Source organism: Salmo trutta, chromosome 2 (genome assembly GCF_901001165.1).
Source record: "Salmo trutta chromosome 2, fSalTru1.1, whole genome shotgun sequence".
NCBI lineage: Eukaryota > Metazoa > Chordata > Actinopteri > Salmoniformes > Salmonidae > Salmo > Salmo trutta.
In genome coordinates this window covers 8,085,481-8,112,544 of record NC_042958.1, presented here as the reverse complement: position 1 = coordinate 8,112,544, position 27,064 = coordinate 8,085,481, and positions in this window count along the sequence as shown.

Below are 27,064 nucleotides of genomic sequence, written 5' to 3'. Positions count from 1 at the left end.
ACCAAATGACCTTTAGTGTTCACCCCATCTGAGGACAGAGGGCCCTGGATTCGGATAGAATCAATATTCTATTATGATAGTGCGTTGAGCTGTGGAGGTTTACTACTTGCCCGTAATAGTCTCGCTATTTCATCCTATGGCAGGCGGACCAGGCCACTGCAGGCTGTTGGCTCCCAGCATTAGGCCTAACACTAACGCTGCCCACTAACACCAACCTCCAGTCCTATAGCATGGGCTATGGCCTCAGCTCTGCAGTCCAAGTGCACGTTCACTAGGCTAATGTTTTTTAGAGATAGAAATGTCATAAATAGAGCTGATGTGATTCCTGATTCAGTCAGGAAAGGCAGGTTTGTTCCATGTAGTATATTTCTGTCTGAACGTTCCACAACATTGTGTCCTGCTGTAATGGTTGTTTATGAGGGGAGGGGCTTGGGGAATATGGAGGGGGCACTCCTGTCAGAAGGGAGGGCTAAATGTCAATGTTAAGTCATTAAATGGCAGGCTAGTCCCCATAAAAGATTAATTCCATTATGGCCGTCGTCTCAAATAATTAACTAATGTGAGTATTTTACGCAGCCAAACGTTGTTACTTTCTAGAAAACCTGCCGTTTAAATATCCTCGGGGTCCCGAGTTTATTGTTTGTGATAAACATTATGAAGTTAACAGGACGCTACATAGTAGAGGAGGGTTGTAACTTAATATTACCTTTTCATTTCTTTCAGGAACTTCATTTTCATTCCAAATACGATTTGAAAGAACTTTGCTATAAAATATCCTCTCTCTATATACACTGAGTATACCAAGTATTGAGAATAACTTCTTAATATTGAATACTAAACTTTTGACAGCTTTAATACACGTATAAGTGAATTTGTCCCAATACATTTGGTCCCCTTAAATGGGGGGAGTATGTAAAAAAAGGGCTGTAATTTCTAAACGGTTCACTAGATATGATTGAATATACCCTCACATTAAAGCTGACAGTCTTCACTTTAACCTCACAGTAATTGTATCATTTCAAATCCAAAGTGCTGGAGTACAGACCCAAAACAATGAAAAATATGCCACTGTCCCAATACTTTTGGAGCACACTGTATACCTATCTGTCACAGGCGGCTGGTGAGGGGATGATGGCTTATAATAATAGCTGGAATTAAGTTAATAGAGTGGTATCAAACAGATGGAAACCCTTTCGTTCCAGCCATTACTATGAGCCCTTCCTCCCCAATTAAGGTTCCAACAGCCACCTGTGCTATCTGTCGTGAAACTAATAGTGAAGGTGGCCAAGTGGTATTTTTTATGCATACTTATGTGGGAAAGAATATCAAGCAGTCCCTCCTTGTGAGGCATGCAGCAGTGCCCTCTTCAGTCTTCTTCTAAACTCGTAACACTCTTCACTACTTCCACGTTGTCATTTACAGCAGATGTACCGCCACACGTTCTCTGTTTGTTTGAACAAGTTTTTTTGACCTGTGATTGGTGTTTTTTTAGGGGGATTGTCCCTCTCAGCATTTGTCTTTCTCATCACCTCTCTCCATACTCATTGATGGAGGACTGTGTGACTGCAGGTGCACGTTGTCTCTGTACCCAGCGTCATTCATCATGATGTAACCGTGAGCAACTGGGATCTAAATTACCTTTGCCTGGCATCATTCCAGCTATAAATTAGGTATCGTCCTTGACTATAAAATTTGAATTACCAAGACTTAATTGCTACCATTACATTTTTTCCGTAATTCTATTAATTTAACAGAATGGGGTATTGGGATTTCTGGTATAGAATTTTCATTAAAACAATGCATTCCTAAATAGAAAGGGAGAAACATTTGATATAGGAAAAGGGAACCAGTGCATTTCCTTTCCAGTCTCTCGTTACGACCTCAGCTTGATACGGTGTACGATAAACAAGCAGGAAAGACGGACACCAACATGGTTTTCTGAATCCATACAGGCACACATAGCACTCTGGGTAAAAGGGGGGGGGGGATCAGGGCAAGGCAATAAAAACCAAAAAACAATTCACATTGTGTGTAATAAGTGAAGCTTGTGTCTTAATGGAACGACAGGACAAGACAGTCCTCTTTTTAACTCTCCTCTCAGCCTTTGTGCATATACGTCAGCTGTGCTTAATCCTGTTTTCCCCGGTATGGTGGAGGAACACGTAACATAACACTTATCAACAGAGCTATCAGCTCCCATTTGTCCCTCTGATGTCGACGTGGGACTAGACGTCTGTGAGGTTTAGAAGTGTGTGGCCAAGTAAGTGCTGACAACATTCTGCAACCTGCTGCACTTCCTGCACTTTGCCGACCTTAAAGTGTGGGCTCAATTCAGAGCGCTTAAAACAGTAACTAACCCAGCGTGCTACAGTACTGTACAGTGGCAATGCCCTAGTTTACTGTGCTCTAATCTGCACTGTTTTCTATTGTATCTGTGTCCTGTTTATTCTTTTTTCTTTTTTATATCTTTGCTCCTAATCATAGTTTCTATGGCGATAATTTGTTTCAATACACAGCTTTGTTAACCCCGTTCACTTCCCCCAATAATTAGTTTACCTTTCTGCTTCACAGATATTAGCCCTACTGTAGGCCTACCCAGAATACTTTATAGAGTGCAGTGGAGTGGGAGTGATCGTCCATATCCACCGCGGAGTAACATGACCAGCGCTGACACAGACCAGGTTGCTTGGTCATCGTGGGGTTTGATGTGGAGAGATCCGCACGTCGGTGCAGGTAGGGTCTGACGTGTTTGCGCGATGTGCGGCGTAGCGGGAAGCTGTGTTTTGACTGTGTCAGCCAGCATCAGCTCAGGCAGAAACTTGGACGACCATCTCTCCCTTTAGTCTCCATTACAGTCATGTCAGCCAGATGCATTCTTGGGGTCCTTCAGAGTGCTAGTGACAGCGGAAACCTGCCAAGGAGGTACATGAGATGGCACAGGGATAGACAGACACTTATGGCCTTTACCTAGGGGGCTGTAGCTAGGACATTTACCTAGGGGGCTGTAGCTAGGACCTTTACCTAGGGGGCTGTAGCTAGGACCTTTACCTAGGGGGCTGTAGCTAGGACATTTACCTAGGGGGCTATAGCTAGGACCTTTACCTAGGGGGCTGTAGCTAGGACATTTACCTAGGAGGCTGTATCTAGGGTCTTTACCTAGGGGGCTGTAGCTAGGGCCTTTACCTAGGGGGCTGTAGCTAGGGCCTTTACCTAGGGGGCTGTAGCTAGGGCCTTTACCTAGGGGGCTGTAGCTAGGGTATTTACCTAGGGGGCTGTAGCTGTAACAGGTTAAACGAAATACTCATAGCCTGCTATACATTAAAAAGTATTAGTAAGTTCATAGTATGTGAGGATTTTAAAACATCTAAGGTTAAAAAGATCATGCATTCTGGATTAGTTGATAGAGATTGATAACATTCATATAATTGTGTTAAAGTTAAAATCCATCAAGTGTACAAAAGGTAAGAATTGTAAAAGAAATGTGTAAACGTTATATTGATTACTTTATTTTGTGGTGCCTAATTTAAGGGGAAAAGTGTTAATCTGTGATCTACTAAATGCTCTTTAATCCATGAGTCTGAGACCGATTGCTCTGGTCTCCACCCAAGTTCGCGGGGAAATCGCGGTCTTTTCCTCATTACAGTAAAAGTTCTCAGTGAGGAAACAATACCGTATCACTCTCGTGATTATTTCTCCCCTTTTTCAGGTACGATATTGATGATAAAACTGAGTCATTTAAATGTAATAATTCGCTAACATGTCAAGAGTGTTTAAGGTGTGTCTTAGTAACATCTTGAGGAAGTTGAGTTAAGTTTGCAGAGTAATATGAGCCCTGCTCGGTTGCAGCTAAGGCTAGCTTCGTACTGAGAGTAGCTGCCATTTTATGTCGATCGTGAATGAACATGTGCGTTGCTAATACGATATTTTGCGGTGTTATTTGTGTAATGGTTTTTCAAACACTTTGTTGACTGTTGATAAATTGAGTTATGGTTTACTGAGTTAAAGCTTTGTGCTTGGCAGTTATATTGAAATGAGTGTATGTTTCAGTGAATTACAGTGTATACTGTTGTGACTTGAATAAGCCTTGTATCCTACAACACTAGCTCTTTCCTGTAGATATGTTGTTTTGTAAAATGTATTACTTTTGTAAAATGTGTTACTTTGGTAAAATGATTACAGTAAAAGTTCTCAGTGAGGAAACAATACCGTATCACTCTCGTGATTATTTCTCCCCTTTTTCAGGGGCGTAACATAGCTAGGGCCTTTACCTATGGGGCTGTAGCTAGGGCCTTTACCTATGGGGCTGTAGCTAGGGCCTTTACCTATGGGGCTGTAGCTAGGGCCTTTACCTAGGGGGCTGTAGCTAGGGCCTTTACCTAGGGGGCTGTAGCTAGGGCCTTTACCTAGGGGGCTGTAGCTAGGGCCTTTACCTAGGGGGCTATAGCTAGGGCCTTTACCTAGGGGGCTGTAGCTAGGGCCTTTACCTAGGGGGCTGTAGCTAGGGCCTTTACCTAGGGGGCTGTAGCTAGGGCCTTTACCTAGGGGGCTGTAGCTAGGGCCTTTACCTAGGGGGCTGTAGCTAGGGCCTTTACCTAGGGGGCTGTAGCTAGGGCCTTTACCTATGGGGCTGTAGCTAGGGCCTTTACCTAGGGGGCTGTAGCTAGGGCCTTTACCTAGGGGGCTGTAGCTAGGACCTTTACCTAGGGGGCTGTAGCTAGGGCCTTTACCTAGGGGGCTGTAGCTAGGGCCTTTACCTAGGGGGCTGTAGCTAGGGACTTTACCTAGGGGGCTGTAGCTAGGGCCTTTACCTAGGGGGCTGTAGCTAGGGCCTTTACCTAGGGGGCTGTAGCTAGGGCCTTTACCTAGGGGGCTGTAGCTAGGGCCTTTACCTAGGGGGCTGTAGCTAGGGCCTTTACCTAGGGGGCTGTAGCTAGGGCCTTTACCTAGGGGGCTGTAGCTAGGGCCTTTACCTAGGGGGCTGTAGCTAGGACCTTTACCTAGGGGGCTGTAGCTAGGGACTATAAAGGGAGGCTTGGATTAAAGAGTTCAGGGGAGCGTGCTCTAAACACACTGAGTTGAAGAGTGAGAGGAAACCAATGTTAAACTGTGAGATGATGTCACTATATCACACTAAGCGCCATCCCCCCATCACCCAGTCTAGGTTTGTATTCTTCATGATGAGTGGTAGACCTGACGTGACATCATTAATAATCTCCTTCCTTCAACACGCTAAGCTTCCAACAACGGAGATGCTCGTCTCCACAGCGGACAGGTACTTATGGGATCGTATGACTCAAGGCTTCTCAGTGGTCTAACGAAGTTCACCCGACCTCTCAAACACTTCACCTTCCTGACTGTACCGCAATATCAGAATACCGCTCTTATTCTGTTTAAAATGGCATCATTTACTAGATTATTTTTCAAGATTTGTGGTTTAAAGGGACAGGTCCTTAAACCTAAATGCCATAACTCATTAAGATAATTGTTTTAACAACTTTGTTTGAAGTCTTACTTTGAGTTCTTTCACACATGGTATTCAGACTATGCTAAATTAGGCACAATTTAAACTTTTTGTTTTGAGCCAAGCAATGTTAACACTAGCCAGTAGTGGCTGTAGCTAGACAAAGTAAGCCTGATCATAGATGGCAGTTACTGCCCACTCGTAGACTACTTCCAATGAGTCAATTAGCAAGTTTAAACATTTGCGTGAATTATCCCTTTAAGACGTGCCAGTTATGGTCTCCCTCCAATATGACGCGTGTGATGAATCCAAATTGTAAACCCGCTCCTGGAACGAGTTCCTTGTTCCTGCACTCTCCAGAACACAGACAGTAGTGATGCGCTTCATTTCCCCTTGTCCCACGACTCCAGCGCCACTGCTCCACAGACGCTCCACCGCTCTGCAGACGCTCCTCCGCTGTCGTCCGTATGTCGAGCGCTGTGAGATGGTCATCCCGCAAATGAGGCCCCCTATGATGTAGACCAGAGCCCATCTGCCTGGAAGATAACTCACTCGTTTTCTCCCAGCACTCCATCATCGCTCGTAAACGGATTGAGGAAGTTAGGGTGGAGGACGCCATTGTGATAGGTCATTAGGAGAGGAACATAAAGAAACGGAACACTGTTAGGTGCACTGTTATTGGACGAACAAAGTTTTGACCTGTAATGGGGTCTTTATCTGGATACTTGGGATATGCTATTTATTACAGCTATATTATAATTGTAATGGAGCCCTTGTATTATCAGGCTCTGATGTTAACATGTTTGTGTGAAAGGGATCATTTTTCTTTTTTAAATGATACAACTTAGATGTGCTTCACACGATTCTAAACAGAGGCCTATTTCAGCCATAGCCCTCACACTGAAATACAGGACTTTTCTTTGACGAAGCACCACTCTTTACCTTCATCTGTTGTGTAAATTAACATTTAATAGTTGTAAACAGTGAATATGTTAATTCCTGACATGGTTAGAAACAACTGTGTCAAGAATGAGCCGGTTTTGGCTGCGAACACTTTTGGTCATAAGGAGCGGAATTAATTGTTTACCAAAAAACGAAAGCACCATCCATTTCTCAATATCGTACTCACTCTGTAAACAACAAAGCCTGCAATTTGTTTATCACAACAACTCCGCGGTGAATGGCAGCAACATTTTGCCCCCGGGGATACGACATCTCTGAGAGGCTGACGACCAAACGAGGGACGATGAAAGACGGTGGGGATCATCCATTTGTCACACTCCCCACAACAAACAGACATGTTTGGTGTTATGGAGGCACAGCTGACCGGCATGTTTCGCCAATACGTGTCATATAAAGGAAAAGCTGACTGCAGAGCTCCAGTCAAGTCAATGAAACGGGCAGCATGGAAACAGAGTGGGGTGTTTTGACCATAACTGGCATCCAAACGTTTTGGCTGTGTTTCCTGTTCCTGATTTCAGTCCGACACCATCTGTTGTACAGCCTCTGTTTGTTTGGAGCTGCTTGAGTTGGGTTAAAGAGGAAGTCACTCGGCAGTGGGAGAAACAACGACCCTGGGCGACTGTGGACGAGGGTTTCAGAGAAACCGACGTGAAGCATGCAAAGGCCGGCGACACGGTCAACATGGACATCAGCAGGACTTTTGATTTTGTCATCTCGCCCTGAAAATAGAGCTTTGGCAACAGTGGAGAGGAGAGTAGAAGAGAAGAGGGTGGGAACCATTCTGGGTGGAGGCCGGAGGTTGTGTTTGTACTGGCGTTGATAATCTGCCGTCCCTCAGGTGTGACAGAGGTGACACCACCATCAGACCCACCGCTTAGCACGTGGAGGTCAAGCAGGGGATAGGGCCATCCATCCCCTCTCTTCCCCTCGCTCTGCCCAAGATCAGGTGCCCACCGTGGGGTGACAATGCTCAGTGCTGGGGGTAGGATGGAGAGTGGTAGGTCTATAGATTGGTTGTTGGGGAGTGTCCCATCACGTCCCTTTCTGATTGAGTCTGATGCATGCTGATTTGCGGCGAGGCTGTGCTTGTCAGCGGTGAGGCGGTGTCTGGTGAAATTAGCCGGCACCGATGGAATGCCTATAGAGGAGTTCTTTAAGTCATCCCGGCACAGAGGCAGAATGACAGACCGTTCACACTTGACACACACATCACCCCCTCCAACCCCTTTACCCCTCCGTCCCTGTCAGAACCCGCAGCTCAAATTAACTACCCCCTCCAACCCCTTTACCCCTCCGTCCCTGTCAGAACCCGCAGCTCAAATGAACCACCCATCCATCCCTTTATCCGTCCGTCAGCCATGAACCCCCTCCCCCATCCCTCTATCCCTCCGTCCGTCAGCCATGAACCCCCTCCCTCATCCCTCTATCCCTCCGTCCGTCAGCCATGAACCCCCTCCCCCATCCCTCTATCCCTCCGTCCGTCAGCCATGAACCCCCTCCCCCATCCCTCTATACCTCCGTCCGTCAGCCATGAACCCCCTCCCCCATCCCTCATCTCCTTCTCTAGATGTGTGATGCTCCGGGGACACGTTCACAAACAGCACACTTCCTAAGTGATGTGTTTTGGGTAATACACTGGAACGACTGGCGGGATCAACCGACAGGTCGGGAAGCCATGAGGCCCTGGTTGGTTTCCCAGGCGTTCCCCAGCGGGGCTATATCAAACAACAGGAGTGTGAAATGAACCACCTCCACTCCGAGGTGTGTGTGTGTGTGTGTGTGTGTGTGTGTGTGTGTGTGTGTGTGTGTGTGTGTGTGTGTGTGTGTGTGTGTGTGTGTGTGTGTGTGTGTGTGTGTGTGTGTGTGTATATATATTCGCGCGTGCATACCTGTATGTATGTATGTATATGCACACTCATCAATCAATCAAATGTATTTATAAAGCCCTTTTTACATCAGCAGATGTCACAAAGTGCTATACAGAAACCCAGCCTAGAACACCAAACAGCAAGCAATGCAGATGTAGAAGCACGGTGACTAGGAAAAACTCTCTAGAAAGGCAGGAACCTAGGAAGAAACCTAGAGAGGAACCAGGCTCTGAGGGGTGGCCAGTCCTCTTCTGGCTGTGCCGGGTGTAGATTATAAGAGTACATCGCCATTAAGGCCAGATATTTCTTCAAGATGTTCAAACATTCATAGATGACCAGCAGGGTCACACAGTGGTTGTAGAGGGTGCAACAGGTCAACACATGAGGAGTAAATGTCAGTTGGCTTTTCATAGCCGATCATTCAGAGGTCGAGACAGCAGGTGTGTGTGGTTTCTCGCCCCTCTAATTCCAGTCCAGGTAGTGTAGGTAGCCGGCAGAGGGAGGCAGGTATCACTGGTCAGCACAGAATGTGCATTAACACTCTATTTACATCAAGAGAGCCTATTGTTCCCAGCTGGGTGCAGCAATCCGCTCACATTACCTGTGAGTTTGGCATAATTCCAGATTTACTCTGGCAGGTGAGAAACTGTTTTCAATGGGCCTTGGTTTTACCCTTACCACCACCACCCCTCCCCCATCCACTCAGTGTGTGTGTGTGTGTGTGTGTGTGTGTGTGAATTCCCTCTTGCTCACCTCTCCCTTAGCAACACAAACCAAAAGCATTGTGTCCCTCACATCAGTGACACATTGTCGTTGGTATGTTGACTGTTACAGTCAGCCCTGACTTTTGAAATCCCAAACTATTATGAGTAAAATAAAACTGTTCAGTAAACGGCAGACTGTACTTCATGAACCATCAATAATAATAGGGGGGGGGGGGGGGGGGGGGGTTTGTTTGTGTGTGTACTAAACACAATCATGGTCGAGTGAAGGCTGAAGGCTTCGACTCGCTTGAGTACGTTCACTCCCCTGAGATCTTCCCTAATCCACTGTGTCCCATTTTAGGACCATAACGTTACATATCTAGATACACGGTAGTGGATGATTAGCGACATTACTTACGAGCAAAGGAACAGTATTTCACGCACATCGCCGCCCGGCTAAATGAGGCCTTTCAAATCCAACCTCAGCTTTGAATAGCTGTTACTAATATTACAGGTCATAGATGAAGACTAGACTCTGGTTGATCACACACGGATTATCTCTGTTATTTACTGTTGTATATCACTTCGGCATAAACACATACTTATGGAAATGCACTCACTATTCTCTACGGTAATGCACTTTATAATGATGTATGCTGCAATTAATCAACAACAAACATCCAGCAATGTGTTTCTTCCAGTTTTTCCCCCTCTATAGCAGTGTGTTTTTTTTGTTATCTTGACGGGAGAATTTTACTTGTAAATTGGTGTTATTCAGTTAACTCACATACATCGTTCGGAGACACTGTTTGAAATGCAATTGATGCTTGTCACATGATGGCTCCACATGTACCAATCAATTAAATTCTGCAGTAAACAATCTGACGTATGTCTAATTACTCGCAATCCAAAGGGAAACGTGCAGACACACACACATGCAGGCATTGTCTAAGGTATTCAACATATTGGCCAATTAAAACAAGTGATTACCAGGTTGACTATGTATGTGTGTACGTACGTGCGTACGTGTGTGTGGGTACTGCTACACCACAGCCTTCACATTGTCCTCAGCAACACAGTAAGGACCCACACAGCCTTCACATTGTCCTCAGCAACACAGTAAGGACCCACACAGCCTTCACATTGTCCTCAGCAACACAGTAAGGACCCACACAGCCTTCACATTGTCCTCAGCAACACAGTAAGGACCCACACAGCCTTCACATTGTCCTCAGCAACACAGTAAGGACCCACACAGCCTTCACGTTGTCCTCAGCAACACAGTAAGGACCCACACAGCCTTCACTTTGTCCTCAGCAACACAGTAAGGACCCACACAGCCTTCACGTTGTCCTCAGCAACACAGTAAGGACCCACACAGCCTTCACGTTGTCCTCAGCAACACAGTAAGGACCCACACAGCCTTCACGTTGTCCTCAGCAACACAGTAAGGACCCACACAGCCTTCACGTTGTCCTCAGCAACACAGTAAGGACCCACACAGCCTTCACGTTGTCCTCAGCAACACAGTAAGGACCCACACAGCCTTCACGTTGTCCTCAGCAACACAGTAAGGACCCACACAGCCTTCACATTGTCCTCAGCAACACAGTAAGGACTCCCGATAAGGACAATTAGTAAAAACTTGGGAGCTGCCAATCAGTGCCAATTAAACTTTAATCTAGGTCTGAAACAGGCACAAATAAATTAAACCCTTTTGAGAGGCAATGTGCGCTCCCCTGATAATGTGGTGTTATTGAAGTCGTTTCTGGAGCGGTGGAACAGCCTCTACCATGGCATTGGTGCAGAGGGAACAGACTGGGGACAGGGGGGGGACTGAAACTCACTAAGTTGGGTGCCTGACTTACACGCACACACACACACACACACACACACACACACACACACACACACACACACACACACAGAGAGGTTTAGCTAATACCCAGTGCTCTGGGTGTATTTAATAATGCCAGCCAGGTGCAAAGCACATGCAGCACCTGGAGCTTGGCTCTCTCGCTGCTTGCTCTTAGATGATGGGTATAAGGAGCGGTTTCTGATTGTAAATGCATCAATCGTGGGGATGTATCATCATATTGGACCTTAGAGCGTGGGGGCATTTGATAACCAAACCGAGCATGACGCTCCCAGTACAAATATAAATTATATTTGGAATTATGCTCCAGCCAACTACAATAGAGAGAAAATGGCCCAATGAAGAAAACCATAATATCCCTTTAACATCAACCTTTAAATGTTGTGATATTCCAACGTGTGGTTGTCCATGACCTACGCTGAGGAGAAGGGATATTTCATTAATATATTTAATGAATGAATACTCTTATCTCCTTCCCCATGCCCGACCTGTAGACTGGTGTTTAATTCTAAAGTCATTTTCTGTATATATGAGCATGGATTTTTATGTATTAATGTCATGGCCCACGTCTGTGAATGACATGATTTATTCCAGAATGGCGGCAGCCACTTGCATTCAATCTCACCACAAAAAAGCCCCAGAGAAACAGAGAAGCGAAACAATAATATGAACAATATTAACAGTAATAATGGAAAAAATTATGAGGAAAACAACAATGACAATAGTAATCACACGTAGGGAAATACCTTAGCGTTTGATCGAATCGAACACAATTATCATGCATGTGTATATAATATAATTCATTATATGTCTGTGTCTCCTAGCCTGCGGCAATCAGCATAGAATCAGTTGTGTATGTATAATACATCTGAGAGAAATCCATGAATAATCCAGGGGCCAGGGAGTGTACCAGTGATTGAGAGAATTCATGAATAATCCAGGGGCCAGGGAGTGTACCAGTGATTGAGAGAAACCCATGCATAATCCAGGGGCCAGGGAGTGTACCAGTTATTGAGAGAAATCCATGAATAATCCAGGGGCCAGGGAGTGTACCAGTGATTGAGAGAAACCCATGAATAATCCAGGGGCCAGGGAGTGTACCAGTGATTGAGAGAAACCCATGAATAATCCAGGGGCCAGGGAGTGTACCAGTGATTGAGAGAAACCCATGAATAATCCAGGGGCCAGGGAGTGTACCAGTGATTGAGAGAAATCCATGAATAATCCAGGGGCCAGGGAGTGTACCAGTGATTGAGAGAAACCCATGAATAATCTAGGGGCCAGGGAGTGTACCAGTGATTGAGAGAAACCCATGAATAATCCAGGGGCCAGGGAGTGTACCAGTGATTGAGAGAAACCCATTCATAATCCAGGGGCCAGGGAGTGTACCAGTGATTGAGAGAAACCCATGAATAATCCAGGGGCCAGGGAGTGTACCAGTGATTGAGAGAAACCCATGAATAATCCAGGGGCCAGGGAGTGTACCAGTGATTGAGAGAAACCCATGAATAATCCAGGGGCCAGGGAGTGTACCAGTGATTGAGAGAAACTCATGAATAATCCAGGGGCCAGGGAGTGTACCAGTGATTGAGAGAAACCCATGAATAATCCAGGGGCCAGGGAGTGTACCAGTGATTGAGAGAAACTCATGAATAATCCAGGGGCCAGGGAGTGTACCAGTGACTGTAGATGTTTGTCTTGGGACTGAATCAAAGTGAAGATGTAATATTGTGATAATCCATATTTGATGAATTCAAGGCCGACTTGTTTTAGCTAAATTCTGCTGTTTTCCAGACATGGGCTTTCATCTGTAATTGAGTTTCCAATAACACTGTGATTATCCACCCCGCATGATAATTGAATCTAAGCAAGTTTTTTCTTATCATTCCAACATTGTAGATGTGTGATTATTATGCATTTGCATGTAGATTTCAGTGGCTCTCTGGAACTCATCACTTTCCTCTTAACTTAACTTAATTTACTATATTATTATTGTCATTATTATTATAGCATGCATTTGGCTCATAACAAATGACGGAAAGCTCTTTAGTTATGAGAACAGAGTACATTTTTGTTAATGTTTTTTATACCAATTTCACCAGTCTCTGTCTTCAGGTATTAAAGAGCCTCCCAAAAATGCTCAAAATTCTATCCAGCCTTAACCTGTTTACCATTCTCATTATACGTTCAAACGTGAATATTGTTTCTGTTGAACTCATCAAATTCAGATCAGCGCCGACATGTTCACATTTTCAGTTTGATCCTTGCTTAAGAAATGCTATCACACTTAGATATCCTGGTCCCAATTCTCAGCTGTTGCATAATGTAGACCGCAGTGGTGCGAGTGTGAATGTAATTTCCATTCGACTGATAGGCCCCCTACAGAGTACTTCCTGTACAGAGAAACATAGTGGAGTTACAACGTTGGGTTGGCTCCTGAATATGGGAGTATTGCTGCTCTCTTCATACACAGAAAGCATCCAGAATTCATGAAACTCCCTTCTCTCTCTCGCCCATGCTTTAGGTATGAACCAAGACTTGGCTTCTCTCTTTCTCTGGTGGATTATATTTTTTTTTACGATAGCAGAAGTGAAGAGACGTAACAACGCAACAGATCCTGGACGAGCCCCCAGAAGTGGGGAATTATTTATCACCGCCTGCATACATCTGACTGCTGCCATCGCATCACTCTGCAAACCAAGAAGCCATAGCCCTTTGTCTGTTCTTCAGCTCAACGCTGCTAGAATAGTGATCAGTGGGTGGTGTTTAGTGCCTGGGTAGCGTTAGCTCTGACGCTCTGAGCTGTCCTCGCTGTCAGATTGAGGATGACTGGTCGACTAGTCGCTTTGAGCCACCGGGCACAGGGGGCTATGAATGGAGCGAGCGGGGGGGGGGGGGTCCCTTTACTTCTCGTCACTGCTGTAACCACAGGGCCCAGTGTGGATGGCACCAGCCAAAACATTATACTGGGAGTTTAGATTTGTTGTTTTGCATAAATGTTTGATCACGCTAGCATGCTGTTGTTATAGCCCACCTTCACTGCTGGTAATATTGATTTAATTATCTTCTTATGTTAAAATAGTCTTTCAGGACATTATTTGATGAGCATATTACGAATATGAATACAACTCTGCTAAATTAAACTATAGTGATTGATTTCGCATAGCATCTTGGGATGGTGGATGTAAAGTATGTTCCTCTGTATGGGGAAAGAAAGCAAGGCAGAAAGGTTGGAACACCTTTTAACAAAGCATGACGTGAACGGGGCCCTCGGCCTCATTTGCATACGCTGACATTTGGCTGAAAATATTTCAACGTTAGACCGAGGTGTAATGAAACGCTGCCACCAGCCAGTCAAGGAATAATGTTACCATAAAGGTAACCTGTCCAGATTCCCTCCCGGAGAGGGATGTTGGAGGGGAGAAACGTCCCATTTTAATCCCCTTCCTCCTCCACATTACGACAGTACAAAAGGATATTTTTCTTTCCTTTTGCTCCATCCGTCTTGCCCAATACTGATTTAGTATATTTCCCAACTCCCTTTTACAGGCTAATGCAGCACTGGTGAATTTGTTAGTGGTGACACTTCAGCAACCCATCGGGAATGCTTTTCATTACGGGGCCAATGTCCAGGAACATCAGATATAATTAGCTGTCATTAATCTGCCTTATATAGAGGAAGAGAAAAGGAGGGGGAGAAGGGGAAAAGAGGACACAAAGAGACTAGTACGATAGGTTGAGGTCAGAGGTCACTGGAACTGTAAAAAGGCAAAGCGGGAGCCAGGTGGACTCTAAGACACGATAATATCAAAGATGATGTCATTTTGGATTTTCGTTACCAATCGGTACAAGTTTCTATTGTAACATACTGGTATCTTGTTATACACATTTTAATTGGGTTGTGAAGGGTTGTGTGTTATGTGGGCTCATATTTTGGTAATAAAAATGTTGAATAAAACATTATGAAAGGCAAAGATACACCATTTAAATGTTTGCTTGATGTAATTAAACCTTTTTACATAGATATTTGAAATAGCAAGATGGTGTATTGTTTATTTGCTCTCTTCACTGAGAACAACAATGCATTTACTTTTGACGAAGGGTCCTAAGCTGATGTATTTTGTAAATAAACCAATTCTAAGATGTTTTTGTCATATTGCTGTTGCTGGCTTTATGTTCCCAAATCCGGTTTAAATAAAATCATTATGACAGCCTTTAAACTCGATTCCCAGTCACAATTAATTTTCTTTTGCTCTGGTCCAAAACACTTATTTTTTTCTACACGTATATTTAAAATTTGATACAGCATCTTTGGCTGTTTTTCCCGCGCGACTACGCCTGAAGACGGCTATATGCATACTAGATAGGATTACACCTTCTAAGCAGATTTTTGTTAGGGAAGGGGCTAAAACCGATCCCCTTGCCTTGACGAACAAACATGGCCGTCATTTGAAGGAGGAAGAGCCAACCCAGTCCGCATCAGGGCTGTGCATGGAAGCAACACCCGGCCTCCTGCCGCTACACCCTGCTCTTTGAGCAATGCGTAGTATATGTCCCTAATGAGTAAAAGCTCCTCTATAAAATGTATACAGTGCAGCTCCCTGCAAATTGAGTTTCCTTTTTGTGCCAATTCAGTGTGGTTTATATAAGCTGCGGGGAGTTCCTTTGAACCTCTCATTCCAAAAGCCTCCGAAATCCGGGGTCACCCCCAGCCCCCTCTTCGCTGGTAAAGATGGAGGAAGAGGAGGCTGCATGTCGCAGACGCCCAAATTCATGCCACATTGTGCAAAACAGCTCCGTCGCACCAGGGGGGGACATCTCAAAATGAGTTTAAGAAGCAGGTGTTTCTCCTCCCTTTATTGGTAATAAATGATTTTGTAAATGGGATTTTATTAGATTAAACTTTCAAACTCTGTTTACATTAGGCCAAGTTAAAGCCATTAGGCGGGCAGGACTTCCGCTATTTAAAGTGGCATCTTTATAGGACTCAGATCAGGTTTCCTTTATTTCTTAACTGGAGTATTTGATAAGCCCTTAAACATTACTAGCTTACCCAAATGAAAGTTAGGTAAATGATACTTGTGTGTCTCGAAGTACACGTGGCTATATTCAGTAAACTATGTCTGTCCTTCACGGAATTAGTTACCAATGATTTATCTGGACAAATAACGGTCAAATTAACATGATTGAAAAACAACCTCACAAGATGTATTAAGTAGAAACAAATAACGTTCAATATCAATTGCTTGCAGAACGTCTGCAGTTGAGGTGAAATCTTTTGTCCTCCATCCCTTCCTTAGCCTATGTCCATGCCAACAGAGAGAGCATGTTGGCGAGGCTCCCATCCCATTGCAATAGTGCCTGGATGCCCAACTCCTCCAGCCTAAGTGAATAGGATTGTTTTCAATGTCAGAGGCATGAAAGCAGGGCTCATTCTGCAGTAATCAAAGCCCCCAAAAGGTCTCTCTATAAATCCCAAGTCTTCTCCCCCACCCCACCCCTCCAACCCCTCTCTACACTGCCATAAATCTAATGCGCTTTCATGATCTGTGCAAGCTGAGTACATAAAACGTGTTTCCCGGATTTGCATACAAACATACTTATTCTAAATCCCTCTCAGAAGTTGTAAATGATTGTCTTTTCCTGAAATACATCTCAACAAATTGTATTTGGGCATGTTTAAGAATCCTATTACGGCGTGGGTTTTATCATATTTTGTGGACAGCGATGGCTTCCACATCATAGCTGTTAAGATGCACAGGGCCCAGGGCGATAGATTTTGTCATTTGTTTCAAGATGGGCTTCGGATTTCTCAATGGCAGGTCCATACTGGCAAGATGGAGCCTCATAAGTCTCCAAAAGAGCAGTCATTCTATAACCACTGTCATGGGCAAAGAGGGCCCCACTGAGGCTCCTTGTAGCACTGTTTCATTCTGCGCATTTGCATGCATTAATTAAAACAGTGCTTATTAAGTTCCCACAAAATACTTATTGGAAGTAACAAAAGAAGGAATTCCGCTTTGTTGGTGTCTTGAAATGACCTTTTAAGTGATAATGCCTGAGAAGGCGATGTTTGGAGGATATATTGGCACGGTTTGCCTCCAAACAGCGGCTTCGAGGTCATTTTTACTTTTATACAACAGGTTACCAACAGGTTACTGGTTCGATTACAGGCTGTATTAACCGGCCGTGATTGGGAGTCCCATAAGCGGGCAAAATTGGCCTAGTGTCGACCGGGCAAGGGTTTGGCCGGGGTAGGCCGTCATTGTAAGTAAGAATTTGTCTTAACTAACTTGCCTAGTTAAATAAAGGTTAAATTAAAAATGTTAAAATTAAAAAAATATGAGGAGCTGCAAGCTGCAGGGAGGAAAGAGGAGAAATGCCTTGACAGCCTATTTGCCACAACCGACTGCCTTACAGTGTAGTGAGGTGAAAGTGCTCATGGGTACAAGGAAGTAGGAAGTGGTCCTGACTGAAGTTACCACCCTTCACCTGGCACCAAGCCAGCTGTGGCCCCAGGTGCCGCCTCAGACTCCACTCCGACAATTTGGTGAGTGCGGGGGGGGGTCATAAACATTTCAAGAGTTATAAAACTTCCTTTAAGATCTCACCATATTGCTCCAGTCGATGACCTTCCCTGATCTCTGCTCTCTTTTTTATGGTGTTTTGGTGGAGGAGCTGAAGTAGGGAGCTGACTCAGACCCACAGCCCAGCATCCAGGAGGAGGCTTTTTCAAAACTGTCTCAGCCTATTGACACGTCCTAAGCCAGAGATCAATGCTAAGAGAGTGGCAAAACAAAGGAACCACTTTAATGAGATTGTAAAACAGAGAAAAGATGAGGGAGGAGGACAGGGAGGACGGGGGTTTGGGGTTGGAGTGGACGGACTGCAAATTGCCAGGCTAGACTGGTCCATTTCAAAAGGTATTTTCAGGATTTGCTCTAATCCTCGTCTATATGAGCATAAAGAAATCAAAGGAATGCCATTGCTCCAATAGATTTGGGACATAAGGAGGAAAGATGTGAAGTGGGTTGGGTCTACTATTGAAGTGGGTTGGTTCTACTATTGAAGTGGGTTAGGTCTACTATTGAAGTGGGTTGGTTCTACTATTGAAGTGGGTTGGGTATACTATTGAAGTGGGTTGGGTCTACTATTGAAGTGGGTTGGTTCTACTATTGAAGTGGGTTGGTTCTACTATTGAAGTGGGTTGGTTCTGCTATTGAAGTGGGTTGGTTCTGCTATTGAAGTGGGTTGGTTCTACTATTGAAGTGGGTTGGTTCTACTATTGAAGTGGGTTGGTTCTACTATTGAAGTGGGTTAGGTCTACTATTGAAGTGGGTTGGGTCTACTGTTGAAGTGGGTTGGTTCTACTATTGAAGTGGGTTGGGTCTACTATTGAAGTGGGTTGGTTCTACTATTGAAGTGGGTTGGTTCTACTATTGAAGTGGGTTGGGTCTACTATTGAAGTGGGTTGGTTCTACTGTTGAAGTGGGTTGGTTCTACTATTGAAGTGGGTTGGTTCTACTATTGAAGTGGGTTGGGTATACTATTGAAGTGGGTTGGGTCTACTATTGAAGTGGGTTGGTTCTACTATTGAAGTGGGTTGGTTCTACTATTGAAGTGGGTTGGTTCTGCTATTGAAGTGGGTTGGTTCTGCTATTGAAGTGGGTTGGTTCTACTATTGAAGTGGGTTGGTTCTACTATTGAAGTGGGTTGGTTCTACTATTGAAGTGGGTTAGGTCTACTATTGAAGTGGGTTGGTTCTACTGTTGAAGTGGGTTGGTTCTACTATTGAAGTGGGTTGGGTCTACTATTGAAGTGGGTTGGTTCTACTATTGAAGTGGGTTGGTTCTACTATTGAAGTGGGTTGGGTCTACTATTGAAGTGGGTTGGTTCTACTGTTGAAGTGGGTTGGTTCTACTATTGAAGTGGGTTGGGTCTACTATTGAAGTGGGTTGGTTCTACTATTGAAGTGGGTTGGTTCTACTATTGAAGTGGGTTAGGTCTACTATTGAAGTGGGTTGGGTCTACTATTGAAGTGGGTTGGTTCTACTATTGAAGTGGGTTGGGTCTACTATTGAAGTGGGTTGGTTCTACTATTGAAGTGGGTTAGGTCTACTATTGAAGTGGGTTGGTTCTACTGTTGAAGTGGGTTGGTTCTACTATTGAAGTGGGTTGGGTCTACTATTGAAGTGGGTTGGGTCTACTATTGAAGTGGGTTGGTTCTACTATTGAAGTGGGTTGGGTCTACTATTGAAGTGGGTTGGGTCTACTATTGAAGTGGGTTGGGTCTACTATTGAAGTGGGTTAGGTCTACTATTGAAGTGGGTTGGGTCTACTATTGAAGTGGGTTGGTTCTACTATTGAAGTGGTTTATTTCTACTGTTGAAGTGGGTTGGGTCTACTGTTGAAGTGGGTTGGGTCTACTATTGAAGTGGGTTGGGTCTACTATTGAAGTGGGTTGGGTCTACTATTGAAGTGGGTTGGTTCTACTGTTGAAGTGGGTTGGTTCTACTATTGAAGTGGGTTGGTTCTGCTATTGAAGTGGGTTAGGTCTACTATTGAAGTGGGTTGGGTCTACTATTGAAGTGGGTTGGGTCTACTATTGAAGTGGGTTGGGTCTACTATTGAAGTGGGTTAGGTCTACTATTGAAGTGGGTTGGGTCTACTATTGAAGTGGGTTGGGTCTACTATTGAAGTGGGTTGGGTCTACTATTGAAGTGGGTTGGGTCTACTATTGAAGTGGGTTGGTTCTACTATTGAAGTGGGTTGGTTCTACTATTGAAGTGGGTTGGTTCTACTATTGAAGTGGGTTGGTTCTACTATTGAAGTGGTTTGGTTCTACTGTTGAAGTGGGTTGGGTCTACTGTTGAAGTGGGTTAGGTCTACTATTGAAGTGGGTTGGGTCTACTATTGAAGTGGGTTGGTTCTACTGTTGAAGTGGGTTGGTTCTACTATTGAAGTGGGTTGGTTCTGCTATTGAAGTGGGTTAGGTCTACTATTGAAGTGGGTTGGGTCTACTATTGAAGTGGGTTGGGTCTACTATTGAAGTGGGTTGGGTCTACTATTGAAGTGGGTTAGGTCTACTATTGAAGTGGGTTGGGTCTACTATTGAAGTGGGTTGGTTCTACTATTGAAGTGGGTTAGGTCTACTATTGAAGTGAGTTGGGTCTACTATTGAAGTGGGTTGGTTCTACTATTGAAGTGGGTTGGGTCTACTATTGAAGTGGGTTGGGTCTACTATTGAAGTGGGTTAAGTCTACTATTGAAGGGGGCTGGTTCTACTATTGAAGTGGGTTGGGTCTACTATTGTCCACACACAAAGACCATAGAAGCACAGCGTATTCCACATAGTTGACATTTCTTGAAGGCTTCGCTATTTATTGTCAAACTGTCAAAAGTTTGAAGTTTCCGTTATGAAGGTTGAATTTAAAATGATTGGCATTACAATTGTAATTGTTACAACTTACTTGGTTTTGATGGGTCACTTTTGAAATAATCACCCTAATCATTGTACTTGATTAAAAACAAATAAATCAATGGGAAAAAAATCATTAATTTGACATTTAATAGACCAACTCTGATAATGTCATCTCAACATGGAAAGGGCTAGGGAAATAGGCATATATAGTGATCTTGAAAAAATAAACCACCCAATTATGATATTCGTTAGGCATGATTGCTTGATATTTACTCTAGACCTCCATAAATAAAATTGTCAAACTGCACAAAAAGGAACAACATTCCTCTTAGGGATAGGGGCAGTATTTTCACATCCGGATGAAAAACGTGCCCAAATTAAACTGCCTGATACTCAGACTTAGAAGGTAGGATATACATAATATTAGTAGATTTGGATAGAAGACACTCTGAAGTTTCTAAAACTGTTTGAATGATGTCTGTGAGTATAACAGAACTCATATGGCAGGCACAAACCTGAGAAAAATCCAACCAGGAAGTGGGAAATCTGAGGCTTGTAGTTTTTTAAGTGAATCTCTATTCAATTTGTACTGTTAACGGGGTCCTGTTGCACTTCCTAAGGCTTCCACTAGATGTCAACGGTCTTTAGAACGTTGTTTCAGGCTTTTACTGTGAATAGACAGCCAACAAGAGCTGTTCCAACCAGGTGTCCCAGGATAAGGCATGAGTTCAGTCACGTGCGCAGGCTTGGGAGCGAGCCTACTCCATCTTCATTTCTAAAGAGAAGGGAATCGTCCGGTTGGAATTTTATTGAAGATTTATGTTAAAAACAACCTAAAGATTGATTCTATACATCGTTTGACATGATTCTACAAACTGTAGTATAACTTTTTTTTACTTTTCGTCTGGAGTTAGCAAGCGCGCGCCTGGAATAGTGAACCTAACACGCGAACAAAATGGAGGTATTTGGACATAAAGATGAAGTTTATCGAACAAAACAAACATTTATTGTTGAACTGGGATCCCTGGGAGTGCATTCTGATGAAGGTCATCAAAGGTAAGTGAATATTTTTATACTATTTCTGAGTTTTCTTGACTCCAAGATGGCGGGTTTCTGTTTGGCTTGCTGCTGTTGTTTGAGCGCCGTACTCAGATTATTGCAAACGTGTGCTTTCGCCGTGAAGCTTTTTTGAAATCTGACACAGCGGTTGCATTAAGGAGATGTTTATCTAAAGTTCCATGCATAACACTTGTATTTTCATCAACATTTATGATGAGTATTTCTGTAAATTGATGTGGCTCTCTGCAAAATCACCGGGGTTTTGGTGGCAAAACATTTTCTGAACATCACGCCCCGATGTAAACTGAGATTTTTGGATATAAATATGAACTTTATCGAACAAAACATACATGTATTGTGTAACATGAAGTCCTATGAGTGCCATCTGATGAAGATCATCAAAGGTTAGTGATTAATTGATGAAGATCATCAAAGGTTAGTGATTCATTTTAGCTGTGTTTCTGGTTTTTGTGACGCCTCTCCTTGCTTGGAAAATGGCTGTTTGGCTTTTCTTCGCGTGTTAAGGGGTCACTAAGAGGTTAATTCATGTCCTAAGCTTTGGAGTTCTTTTGGACTACCAACCCTGCTGGTTTTATTGTGATACAGCAGTCACGTATCTCCTCTCGGTGTAATTGCTTGTGTTTGACCGCTCCCCAATCACCATTAAAGGAGGAAGGAATGAAAACAACTCAAAGTTTTGGCTGATAACCATCAGGGCCCTGACCCCCATTAATAGCTGCCCCTGTCCTCTAGCAAGTGTGTCAGGAGTCACACCCTGGTCCCCAGTAGCCCTGAGCTGTTGACCTGATGGAACTACCGGCGTTCTAATTCAGATGAATTACTCTCCTTACCGCTAGGAAGTGTCCAGCTTGACCTCTCCCTGCCCTGGCTGCCCCAAGACCCCTCCTATTAAAACGTGGATGAGCCGTGTACCTAACCCTGTATCCTAACACCCCTTTCAGCCAGAGACATCCTTTAGAATAATGACGTTGTTTTAATGACACCACCTTTTGTGTTTTTCATTGAGACAGAGAGAGAAAAAGAGAGAGAGAAAGAGATCCGCCAGACACAGAACCACAGTATAGTAAAACCATGGAAATTGTACCCCATTTTAATGTTATAGGACACAGTTAAGTTCCTTCCGCAGCCCAGGTGTCTGTAATGGGTGTCTGCTGCCAGTGTCATTCACAGCTGCTTCTTTTATGTTCTTTCATTTGCTTCAAGGAGAAAATAAAGTGTGTGTCTTTAGGACCTAGGACTCGAGACTAAATGAGACCCAAATACCAAAAGGTTTCTCATAGGTGCACTGTAGTTAACCATTGTAATTAACAAGAACACAAGTAATCAGCGAGGCAAGTATGTCATTAAATGGCATCCCCGATGATTAATTTTCCGCTCGTAATGGTGAAATGAACCTCTCTCTCGTGTCCTTAATGACCCTGGTTAATCTTTTCAAGAAACAGAGGCAAAGGGATAAGAACGTCAGGGTATCAGCCCCTGACATCTACAGCACCCTACGGAATCTGGAATCAGCCCCTGACATCTACAGCACCCTACGGAATCTGGTATCAGCCCCTGACATCTACAGCACCCTTCACATGCACAGAATCTGGAATCAGCCCCTGACATCTACAGCACCCTTCACATGCACGGAATCTGGAATCAGACCCTGACATCTACAGCACCCTTCACACGCACAGAATCTGGAATCAGCCCCGGACATCTACAGCACCCTTCACACGCACGGAATCTGGAATCAGCCCCGGACATCTACAGCACCCTTCACACGCACAGAATCTGGAATCAGCCCCTGACATCTACAGCACCCTACGGAATCTGGTATCAGCCCCTGACATCTACAGCACCCTTCACACGCACGGAATCTGGTATCAGCCCCTGACATCTACAGCACCCTACGGAATCTGGAATCAGCCCCTGATATCTACAGCACCCTACGGAATCTGGAATCAGCCCCTGACATCTACAAGCACCCTACGGAATCTGGAATCAGCCCCTGACATCTACAGCACCCTACGGAATCTGGAATCAGCCCCTGACCTCTACAGCACCCTACGGAATCTGGAATCAGCCCCTGACATCTACAAGCACCCTACGGAATCTGAAATCAGCCCATGACATCTACAGTACCCTACGTAATCTGGAATAAGCCGCTGACCTCTACAAGCACCCTACGGAATCTGGAATCAGCCCCTGACATCTACAGCACCCTACGGAATCTGGAATCAGCCCCTGACATCTAGAGCACCCTACGGAATCTGGAATCAGCCCCTGGCATCTACAAGCACCCTACGGAATCTGGAATCAGCCCATGACATCTACAGTACCCTACGGAATCTGGAATAAGCCGCTGACCTCTACAAGCACCCTACGGAATCTGGAGTCAGCCCCTGACCTCTACAAGCACCCTACAGAATCTGTAATCAGCCGCTGACCTCTACAAGCACCCTACGGAATCTGTAATCAGCCGCTGACAGCTCCCTGCGGAATCTGGAATCAGCCTCTGACCTCTACAGCACCCTACGGAATCTGGAATCAGCCCCTGACCTCTACAGCTCCCTACGGAATCTGGAATCAGCCTCTGACCTCTACAGCACCCTACGGAATCTGGAATCAGCCCCTGACCTCTACAGCTCCCTACGGAATCTGGAATCAGCCCCTGACCTCTACAGCTCCCTACGGAATCTGGAATCAGCCCCTGACCTCTACAGCTCCCTACGGAATCTGGAATTAGCCCCTGACCTCTACAGCTCCCTACGGAATCTGGAATCAGCCCCTGACCTCTACAGCTCCCTACGGAATCTGGAATCAGCCCCTGACCTCTACAGCTCCCTACGGAATCTGGAATCAGCCCCTGACATCTACAAGCACCCTACGGAATCTGGAATCAGCCCCTGACATTTACAGCACCCTACGGAATCTGGAATCAGCCCCTGACATCTACAGCACCCTACGGAATCTGGAATCAGCCCCTGACATCTACAGCTCCCTACGGAATCTACAGCACCCTTCACACGCACGGAATCTGGAACAAAATATGTCCCGAGTAGAAGCATCCGTAGAAGCAAATTGACATTCAGAGGGCCACAGAGTGGTTGACTACATTTTTCAGTGGTGTTTTTTTGGTAAACATTTTAAATGCGTTAAAATAATTATGTGGCTTTAGTACACTTCTCAGGGTTGAAAGAAAGTGTTTGAGTACCCTTTCAGAGTGGTTAAGTGCACTTCAATCTGCAGAGGATCTGTCCACATCACACTGGAATAATCCCTTTTAAGAGTCACGGTCACAAAAGAAGAAGCACATGGCTACTTAGAATCTGACACTGTGTACTTTAAAGTGAAGGTAGAATAGGACATTAGTCCAGGACAAAGGAGCCCTATTATATGGCCTGTTGCATAATTTAATTCCCCTGTTAATTTATTATTCAGTGGAATACATATGTGTCTTTGTAATTTTATATCTGAAACCGCGATAATGCAGAATTAACCATTTTAATTAATAATGTGACTTAAGTATTTTGACATAGTCCTGGCGTCCAGCTGCATTGGTCTGGTTAACACCAGAAGTATGGAGCATATGCTTGTTGAAGGAGGGCGGAGGGACGTTGGGTGGGCAAGTCTCTGTGGAGTTGCACCCAACCATGAAACACAATATCCCCTCCTTCAGACGCGTGCAACGACTTAAACACTCCATTGTATGACATATGAATGAAGTGCCATTGTCCAGCCCCAGTGTGCGTGGGGAGACAGTGTTGTCGATTAGCCACATGATTAAGCAGATGACACGGTGAGGTCCGCTGAAGGTAATTACAGGCGGCCTTCTGTCACTTCCTCCCCAGGGCCCCCGCCCAGGCCCCACAACTAACTTAGCCCTGTTAGAGCCAAGTGAGTGAAAAAGTGATAATGTATCCTCGTGAAAACAGCTGAGTGAAGGGGGGATAGGCTTTGGGTGGGAGGTGAACGGGGGAGTTTGATTCAAAAAGGATGAATAATGTAGTGATGGTCCATGTCAGGTGTTTATTATCACATTGTTGGATTTGCATGTGAAAAGAGGCACTAGCCAGTCGCTCGCTAGGCTCTCTCTCTCTCTCTCTCTCTCTCTCGCTCTCTCTGGGATCTGATTGGCTGACGGGGGCGGCTGTGCAACGCTGTGGTAAAGCCCCCCTGTGAGGAGTGAACAAACTCACCCTATGGATCCTCAGAATGGGCCCAATGTGTCAAATGGTTATTAGTTGGCAGACGCACCAAAGAAAACAAATAGAAGCAGACTGGATCCTAATGAAAGGAATAGGTCCGTTTTAATCAATTCTAATCATTAATCATTGTTATCAATTTATACAGAGCAAAGGACTCAACAACAATCATATAACCTTCCCATCTCAATAGATACATAATGAAATACATCAGTAGACGGGCAAAACATCAAAAACTATTATCTATGAAATAATTGTTATATACTCAAACCACATGAGACAATATTGACATAAAAAGCATCACAGCAGTGATAGCCAACACTAGTCATTACACCCTACTGTTGAAAACTATAGTTCATCTTCATTAGTGCAGTCATCACTATTCAACCTTATTTACTTGATGTGTAACAGTGTCAGTAGTCTACTGTATGTTCCATGTCCATACCAGCATAGCACTTAGAATACACGCCCCAATACATTGCTTCATTCTCAGTGGTATCTTAGTGTGGTTCCCTAACACTAGGCTTTATAAGTAGGCATGCCTTCTCATTGAGGATTATTTAGTAGTGACTGTAAATATTCTAATTCCTGCTTTAACGACACCGAGCTACTAAACCTTAGTGCTGTCCTCTGGTCTCTGTCTCACCCTCCTCTATTCCGTGGCGAGACATTCAGGTAACTAATCTGCCTTTAAATATGTCTCGGAGGGAACGCCAAGCGCTAATTAGTATAGAAATTTACTGCTTTTCGTTTTATTGACTTGTCCTACTTCTCCGATAATTAACTAATGAGTAAAGTAATGAGCGATGTCGTTCAGTCATGCTGTTCAATTAAAGTACAGAATCAATTATTGAAAATAGTTTGGGATGCCATTGCAAGCCTGCGGTCCAATTGCGTGCAGACAGTTGATAGCGTTGAAGTATTGGCGGGCGCTTGTAGTGGCGGCCTAATGTCCGATGACAGAGATCACGGACACCTTTTGGTACTCAGAGATAAGAAGGCAGAGGCCTAGGACAAGAAAATGGTTTGTTACCAAAGAATAGTAATTGGCAATGTAGGGATGCTATTGTTGCCACTGTATGTTTCCCCCTAACATGCTTATAATAGGAAAGTCTAGATACATCACATTGCAACTGCGGTATCATTCATTAGCATAACTGTCATAAAGGGTAATGAATAATGAATCTACACGAGGGTGCTAAATTACATTTTCTAGGTAGTCTTTGACCCCACACAAGCCACATCACAGAGCCCCGTGGGCCCAAGATAATGCATCTTAGTAATCAATGTGTCACTGAAGGAATCCGGCGCTTTGACGAAAACACAGGCTTCATTATGAAAATTAATTAGAGAATCACTCTCCCAAGTGTTTTGTTAGATAATGAACTCTATCTCATCAGACCAATTTACTCTGGCAGGGATGATCATCCTGCTTACATCAAAATCAATGCACCTGTTGATGGAATGTATTTTAGTTAATCATCTGCGTTGTTGTTTTTAA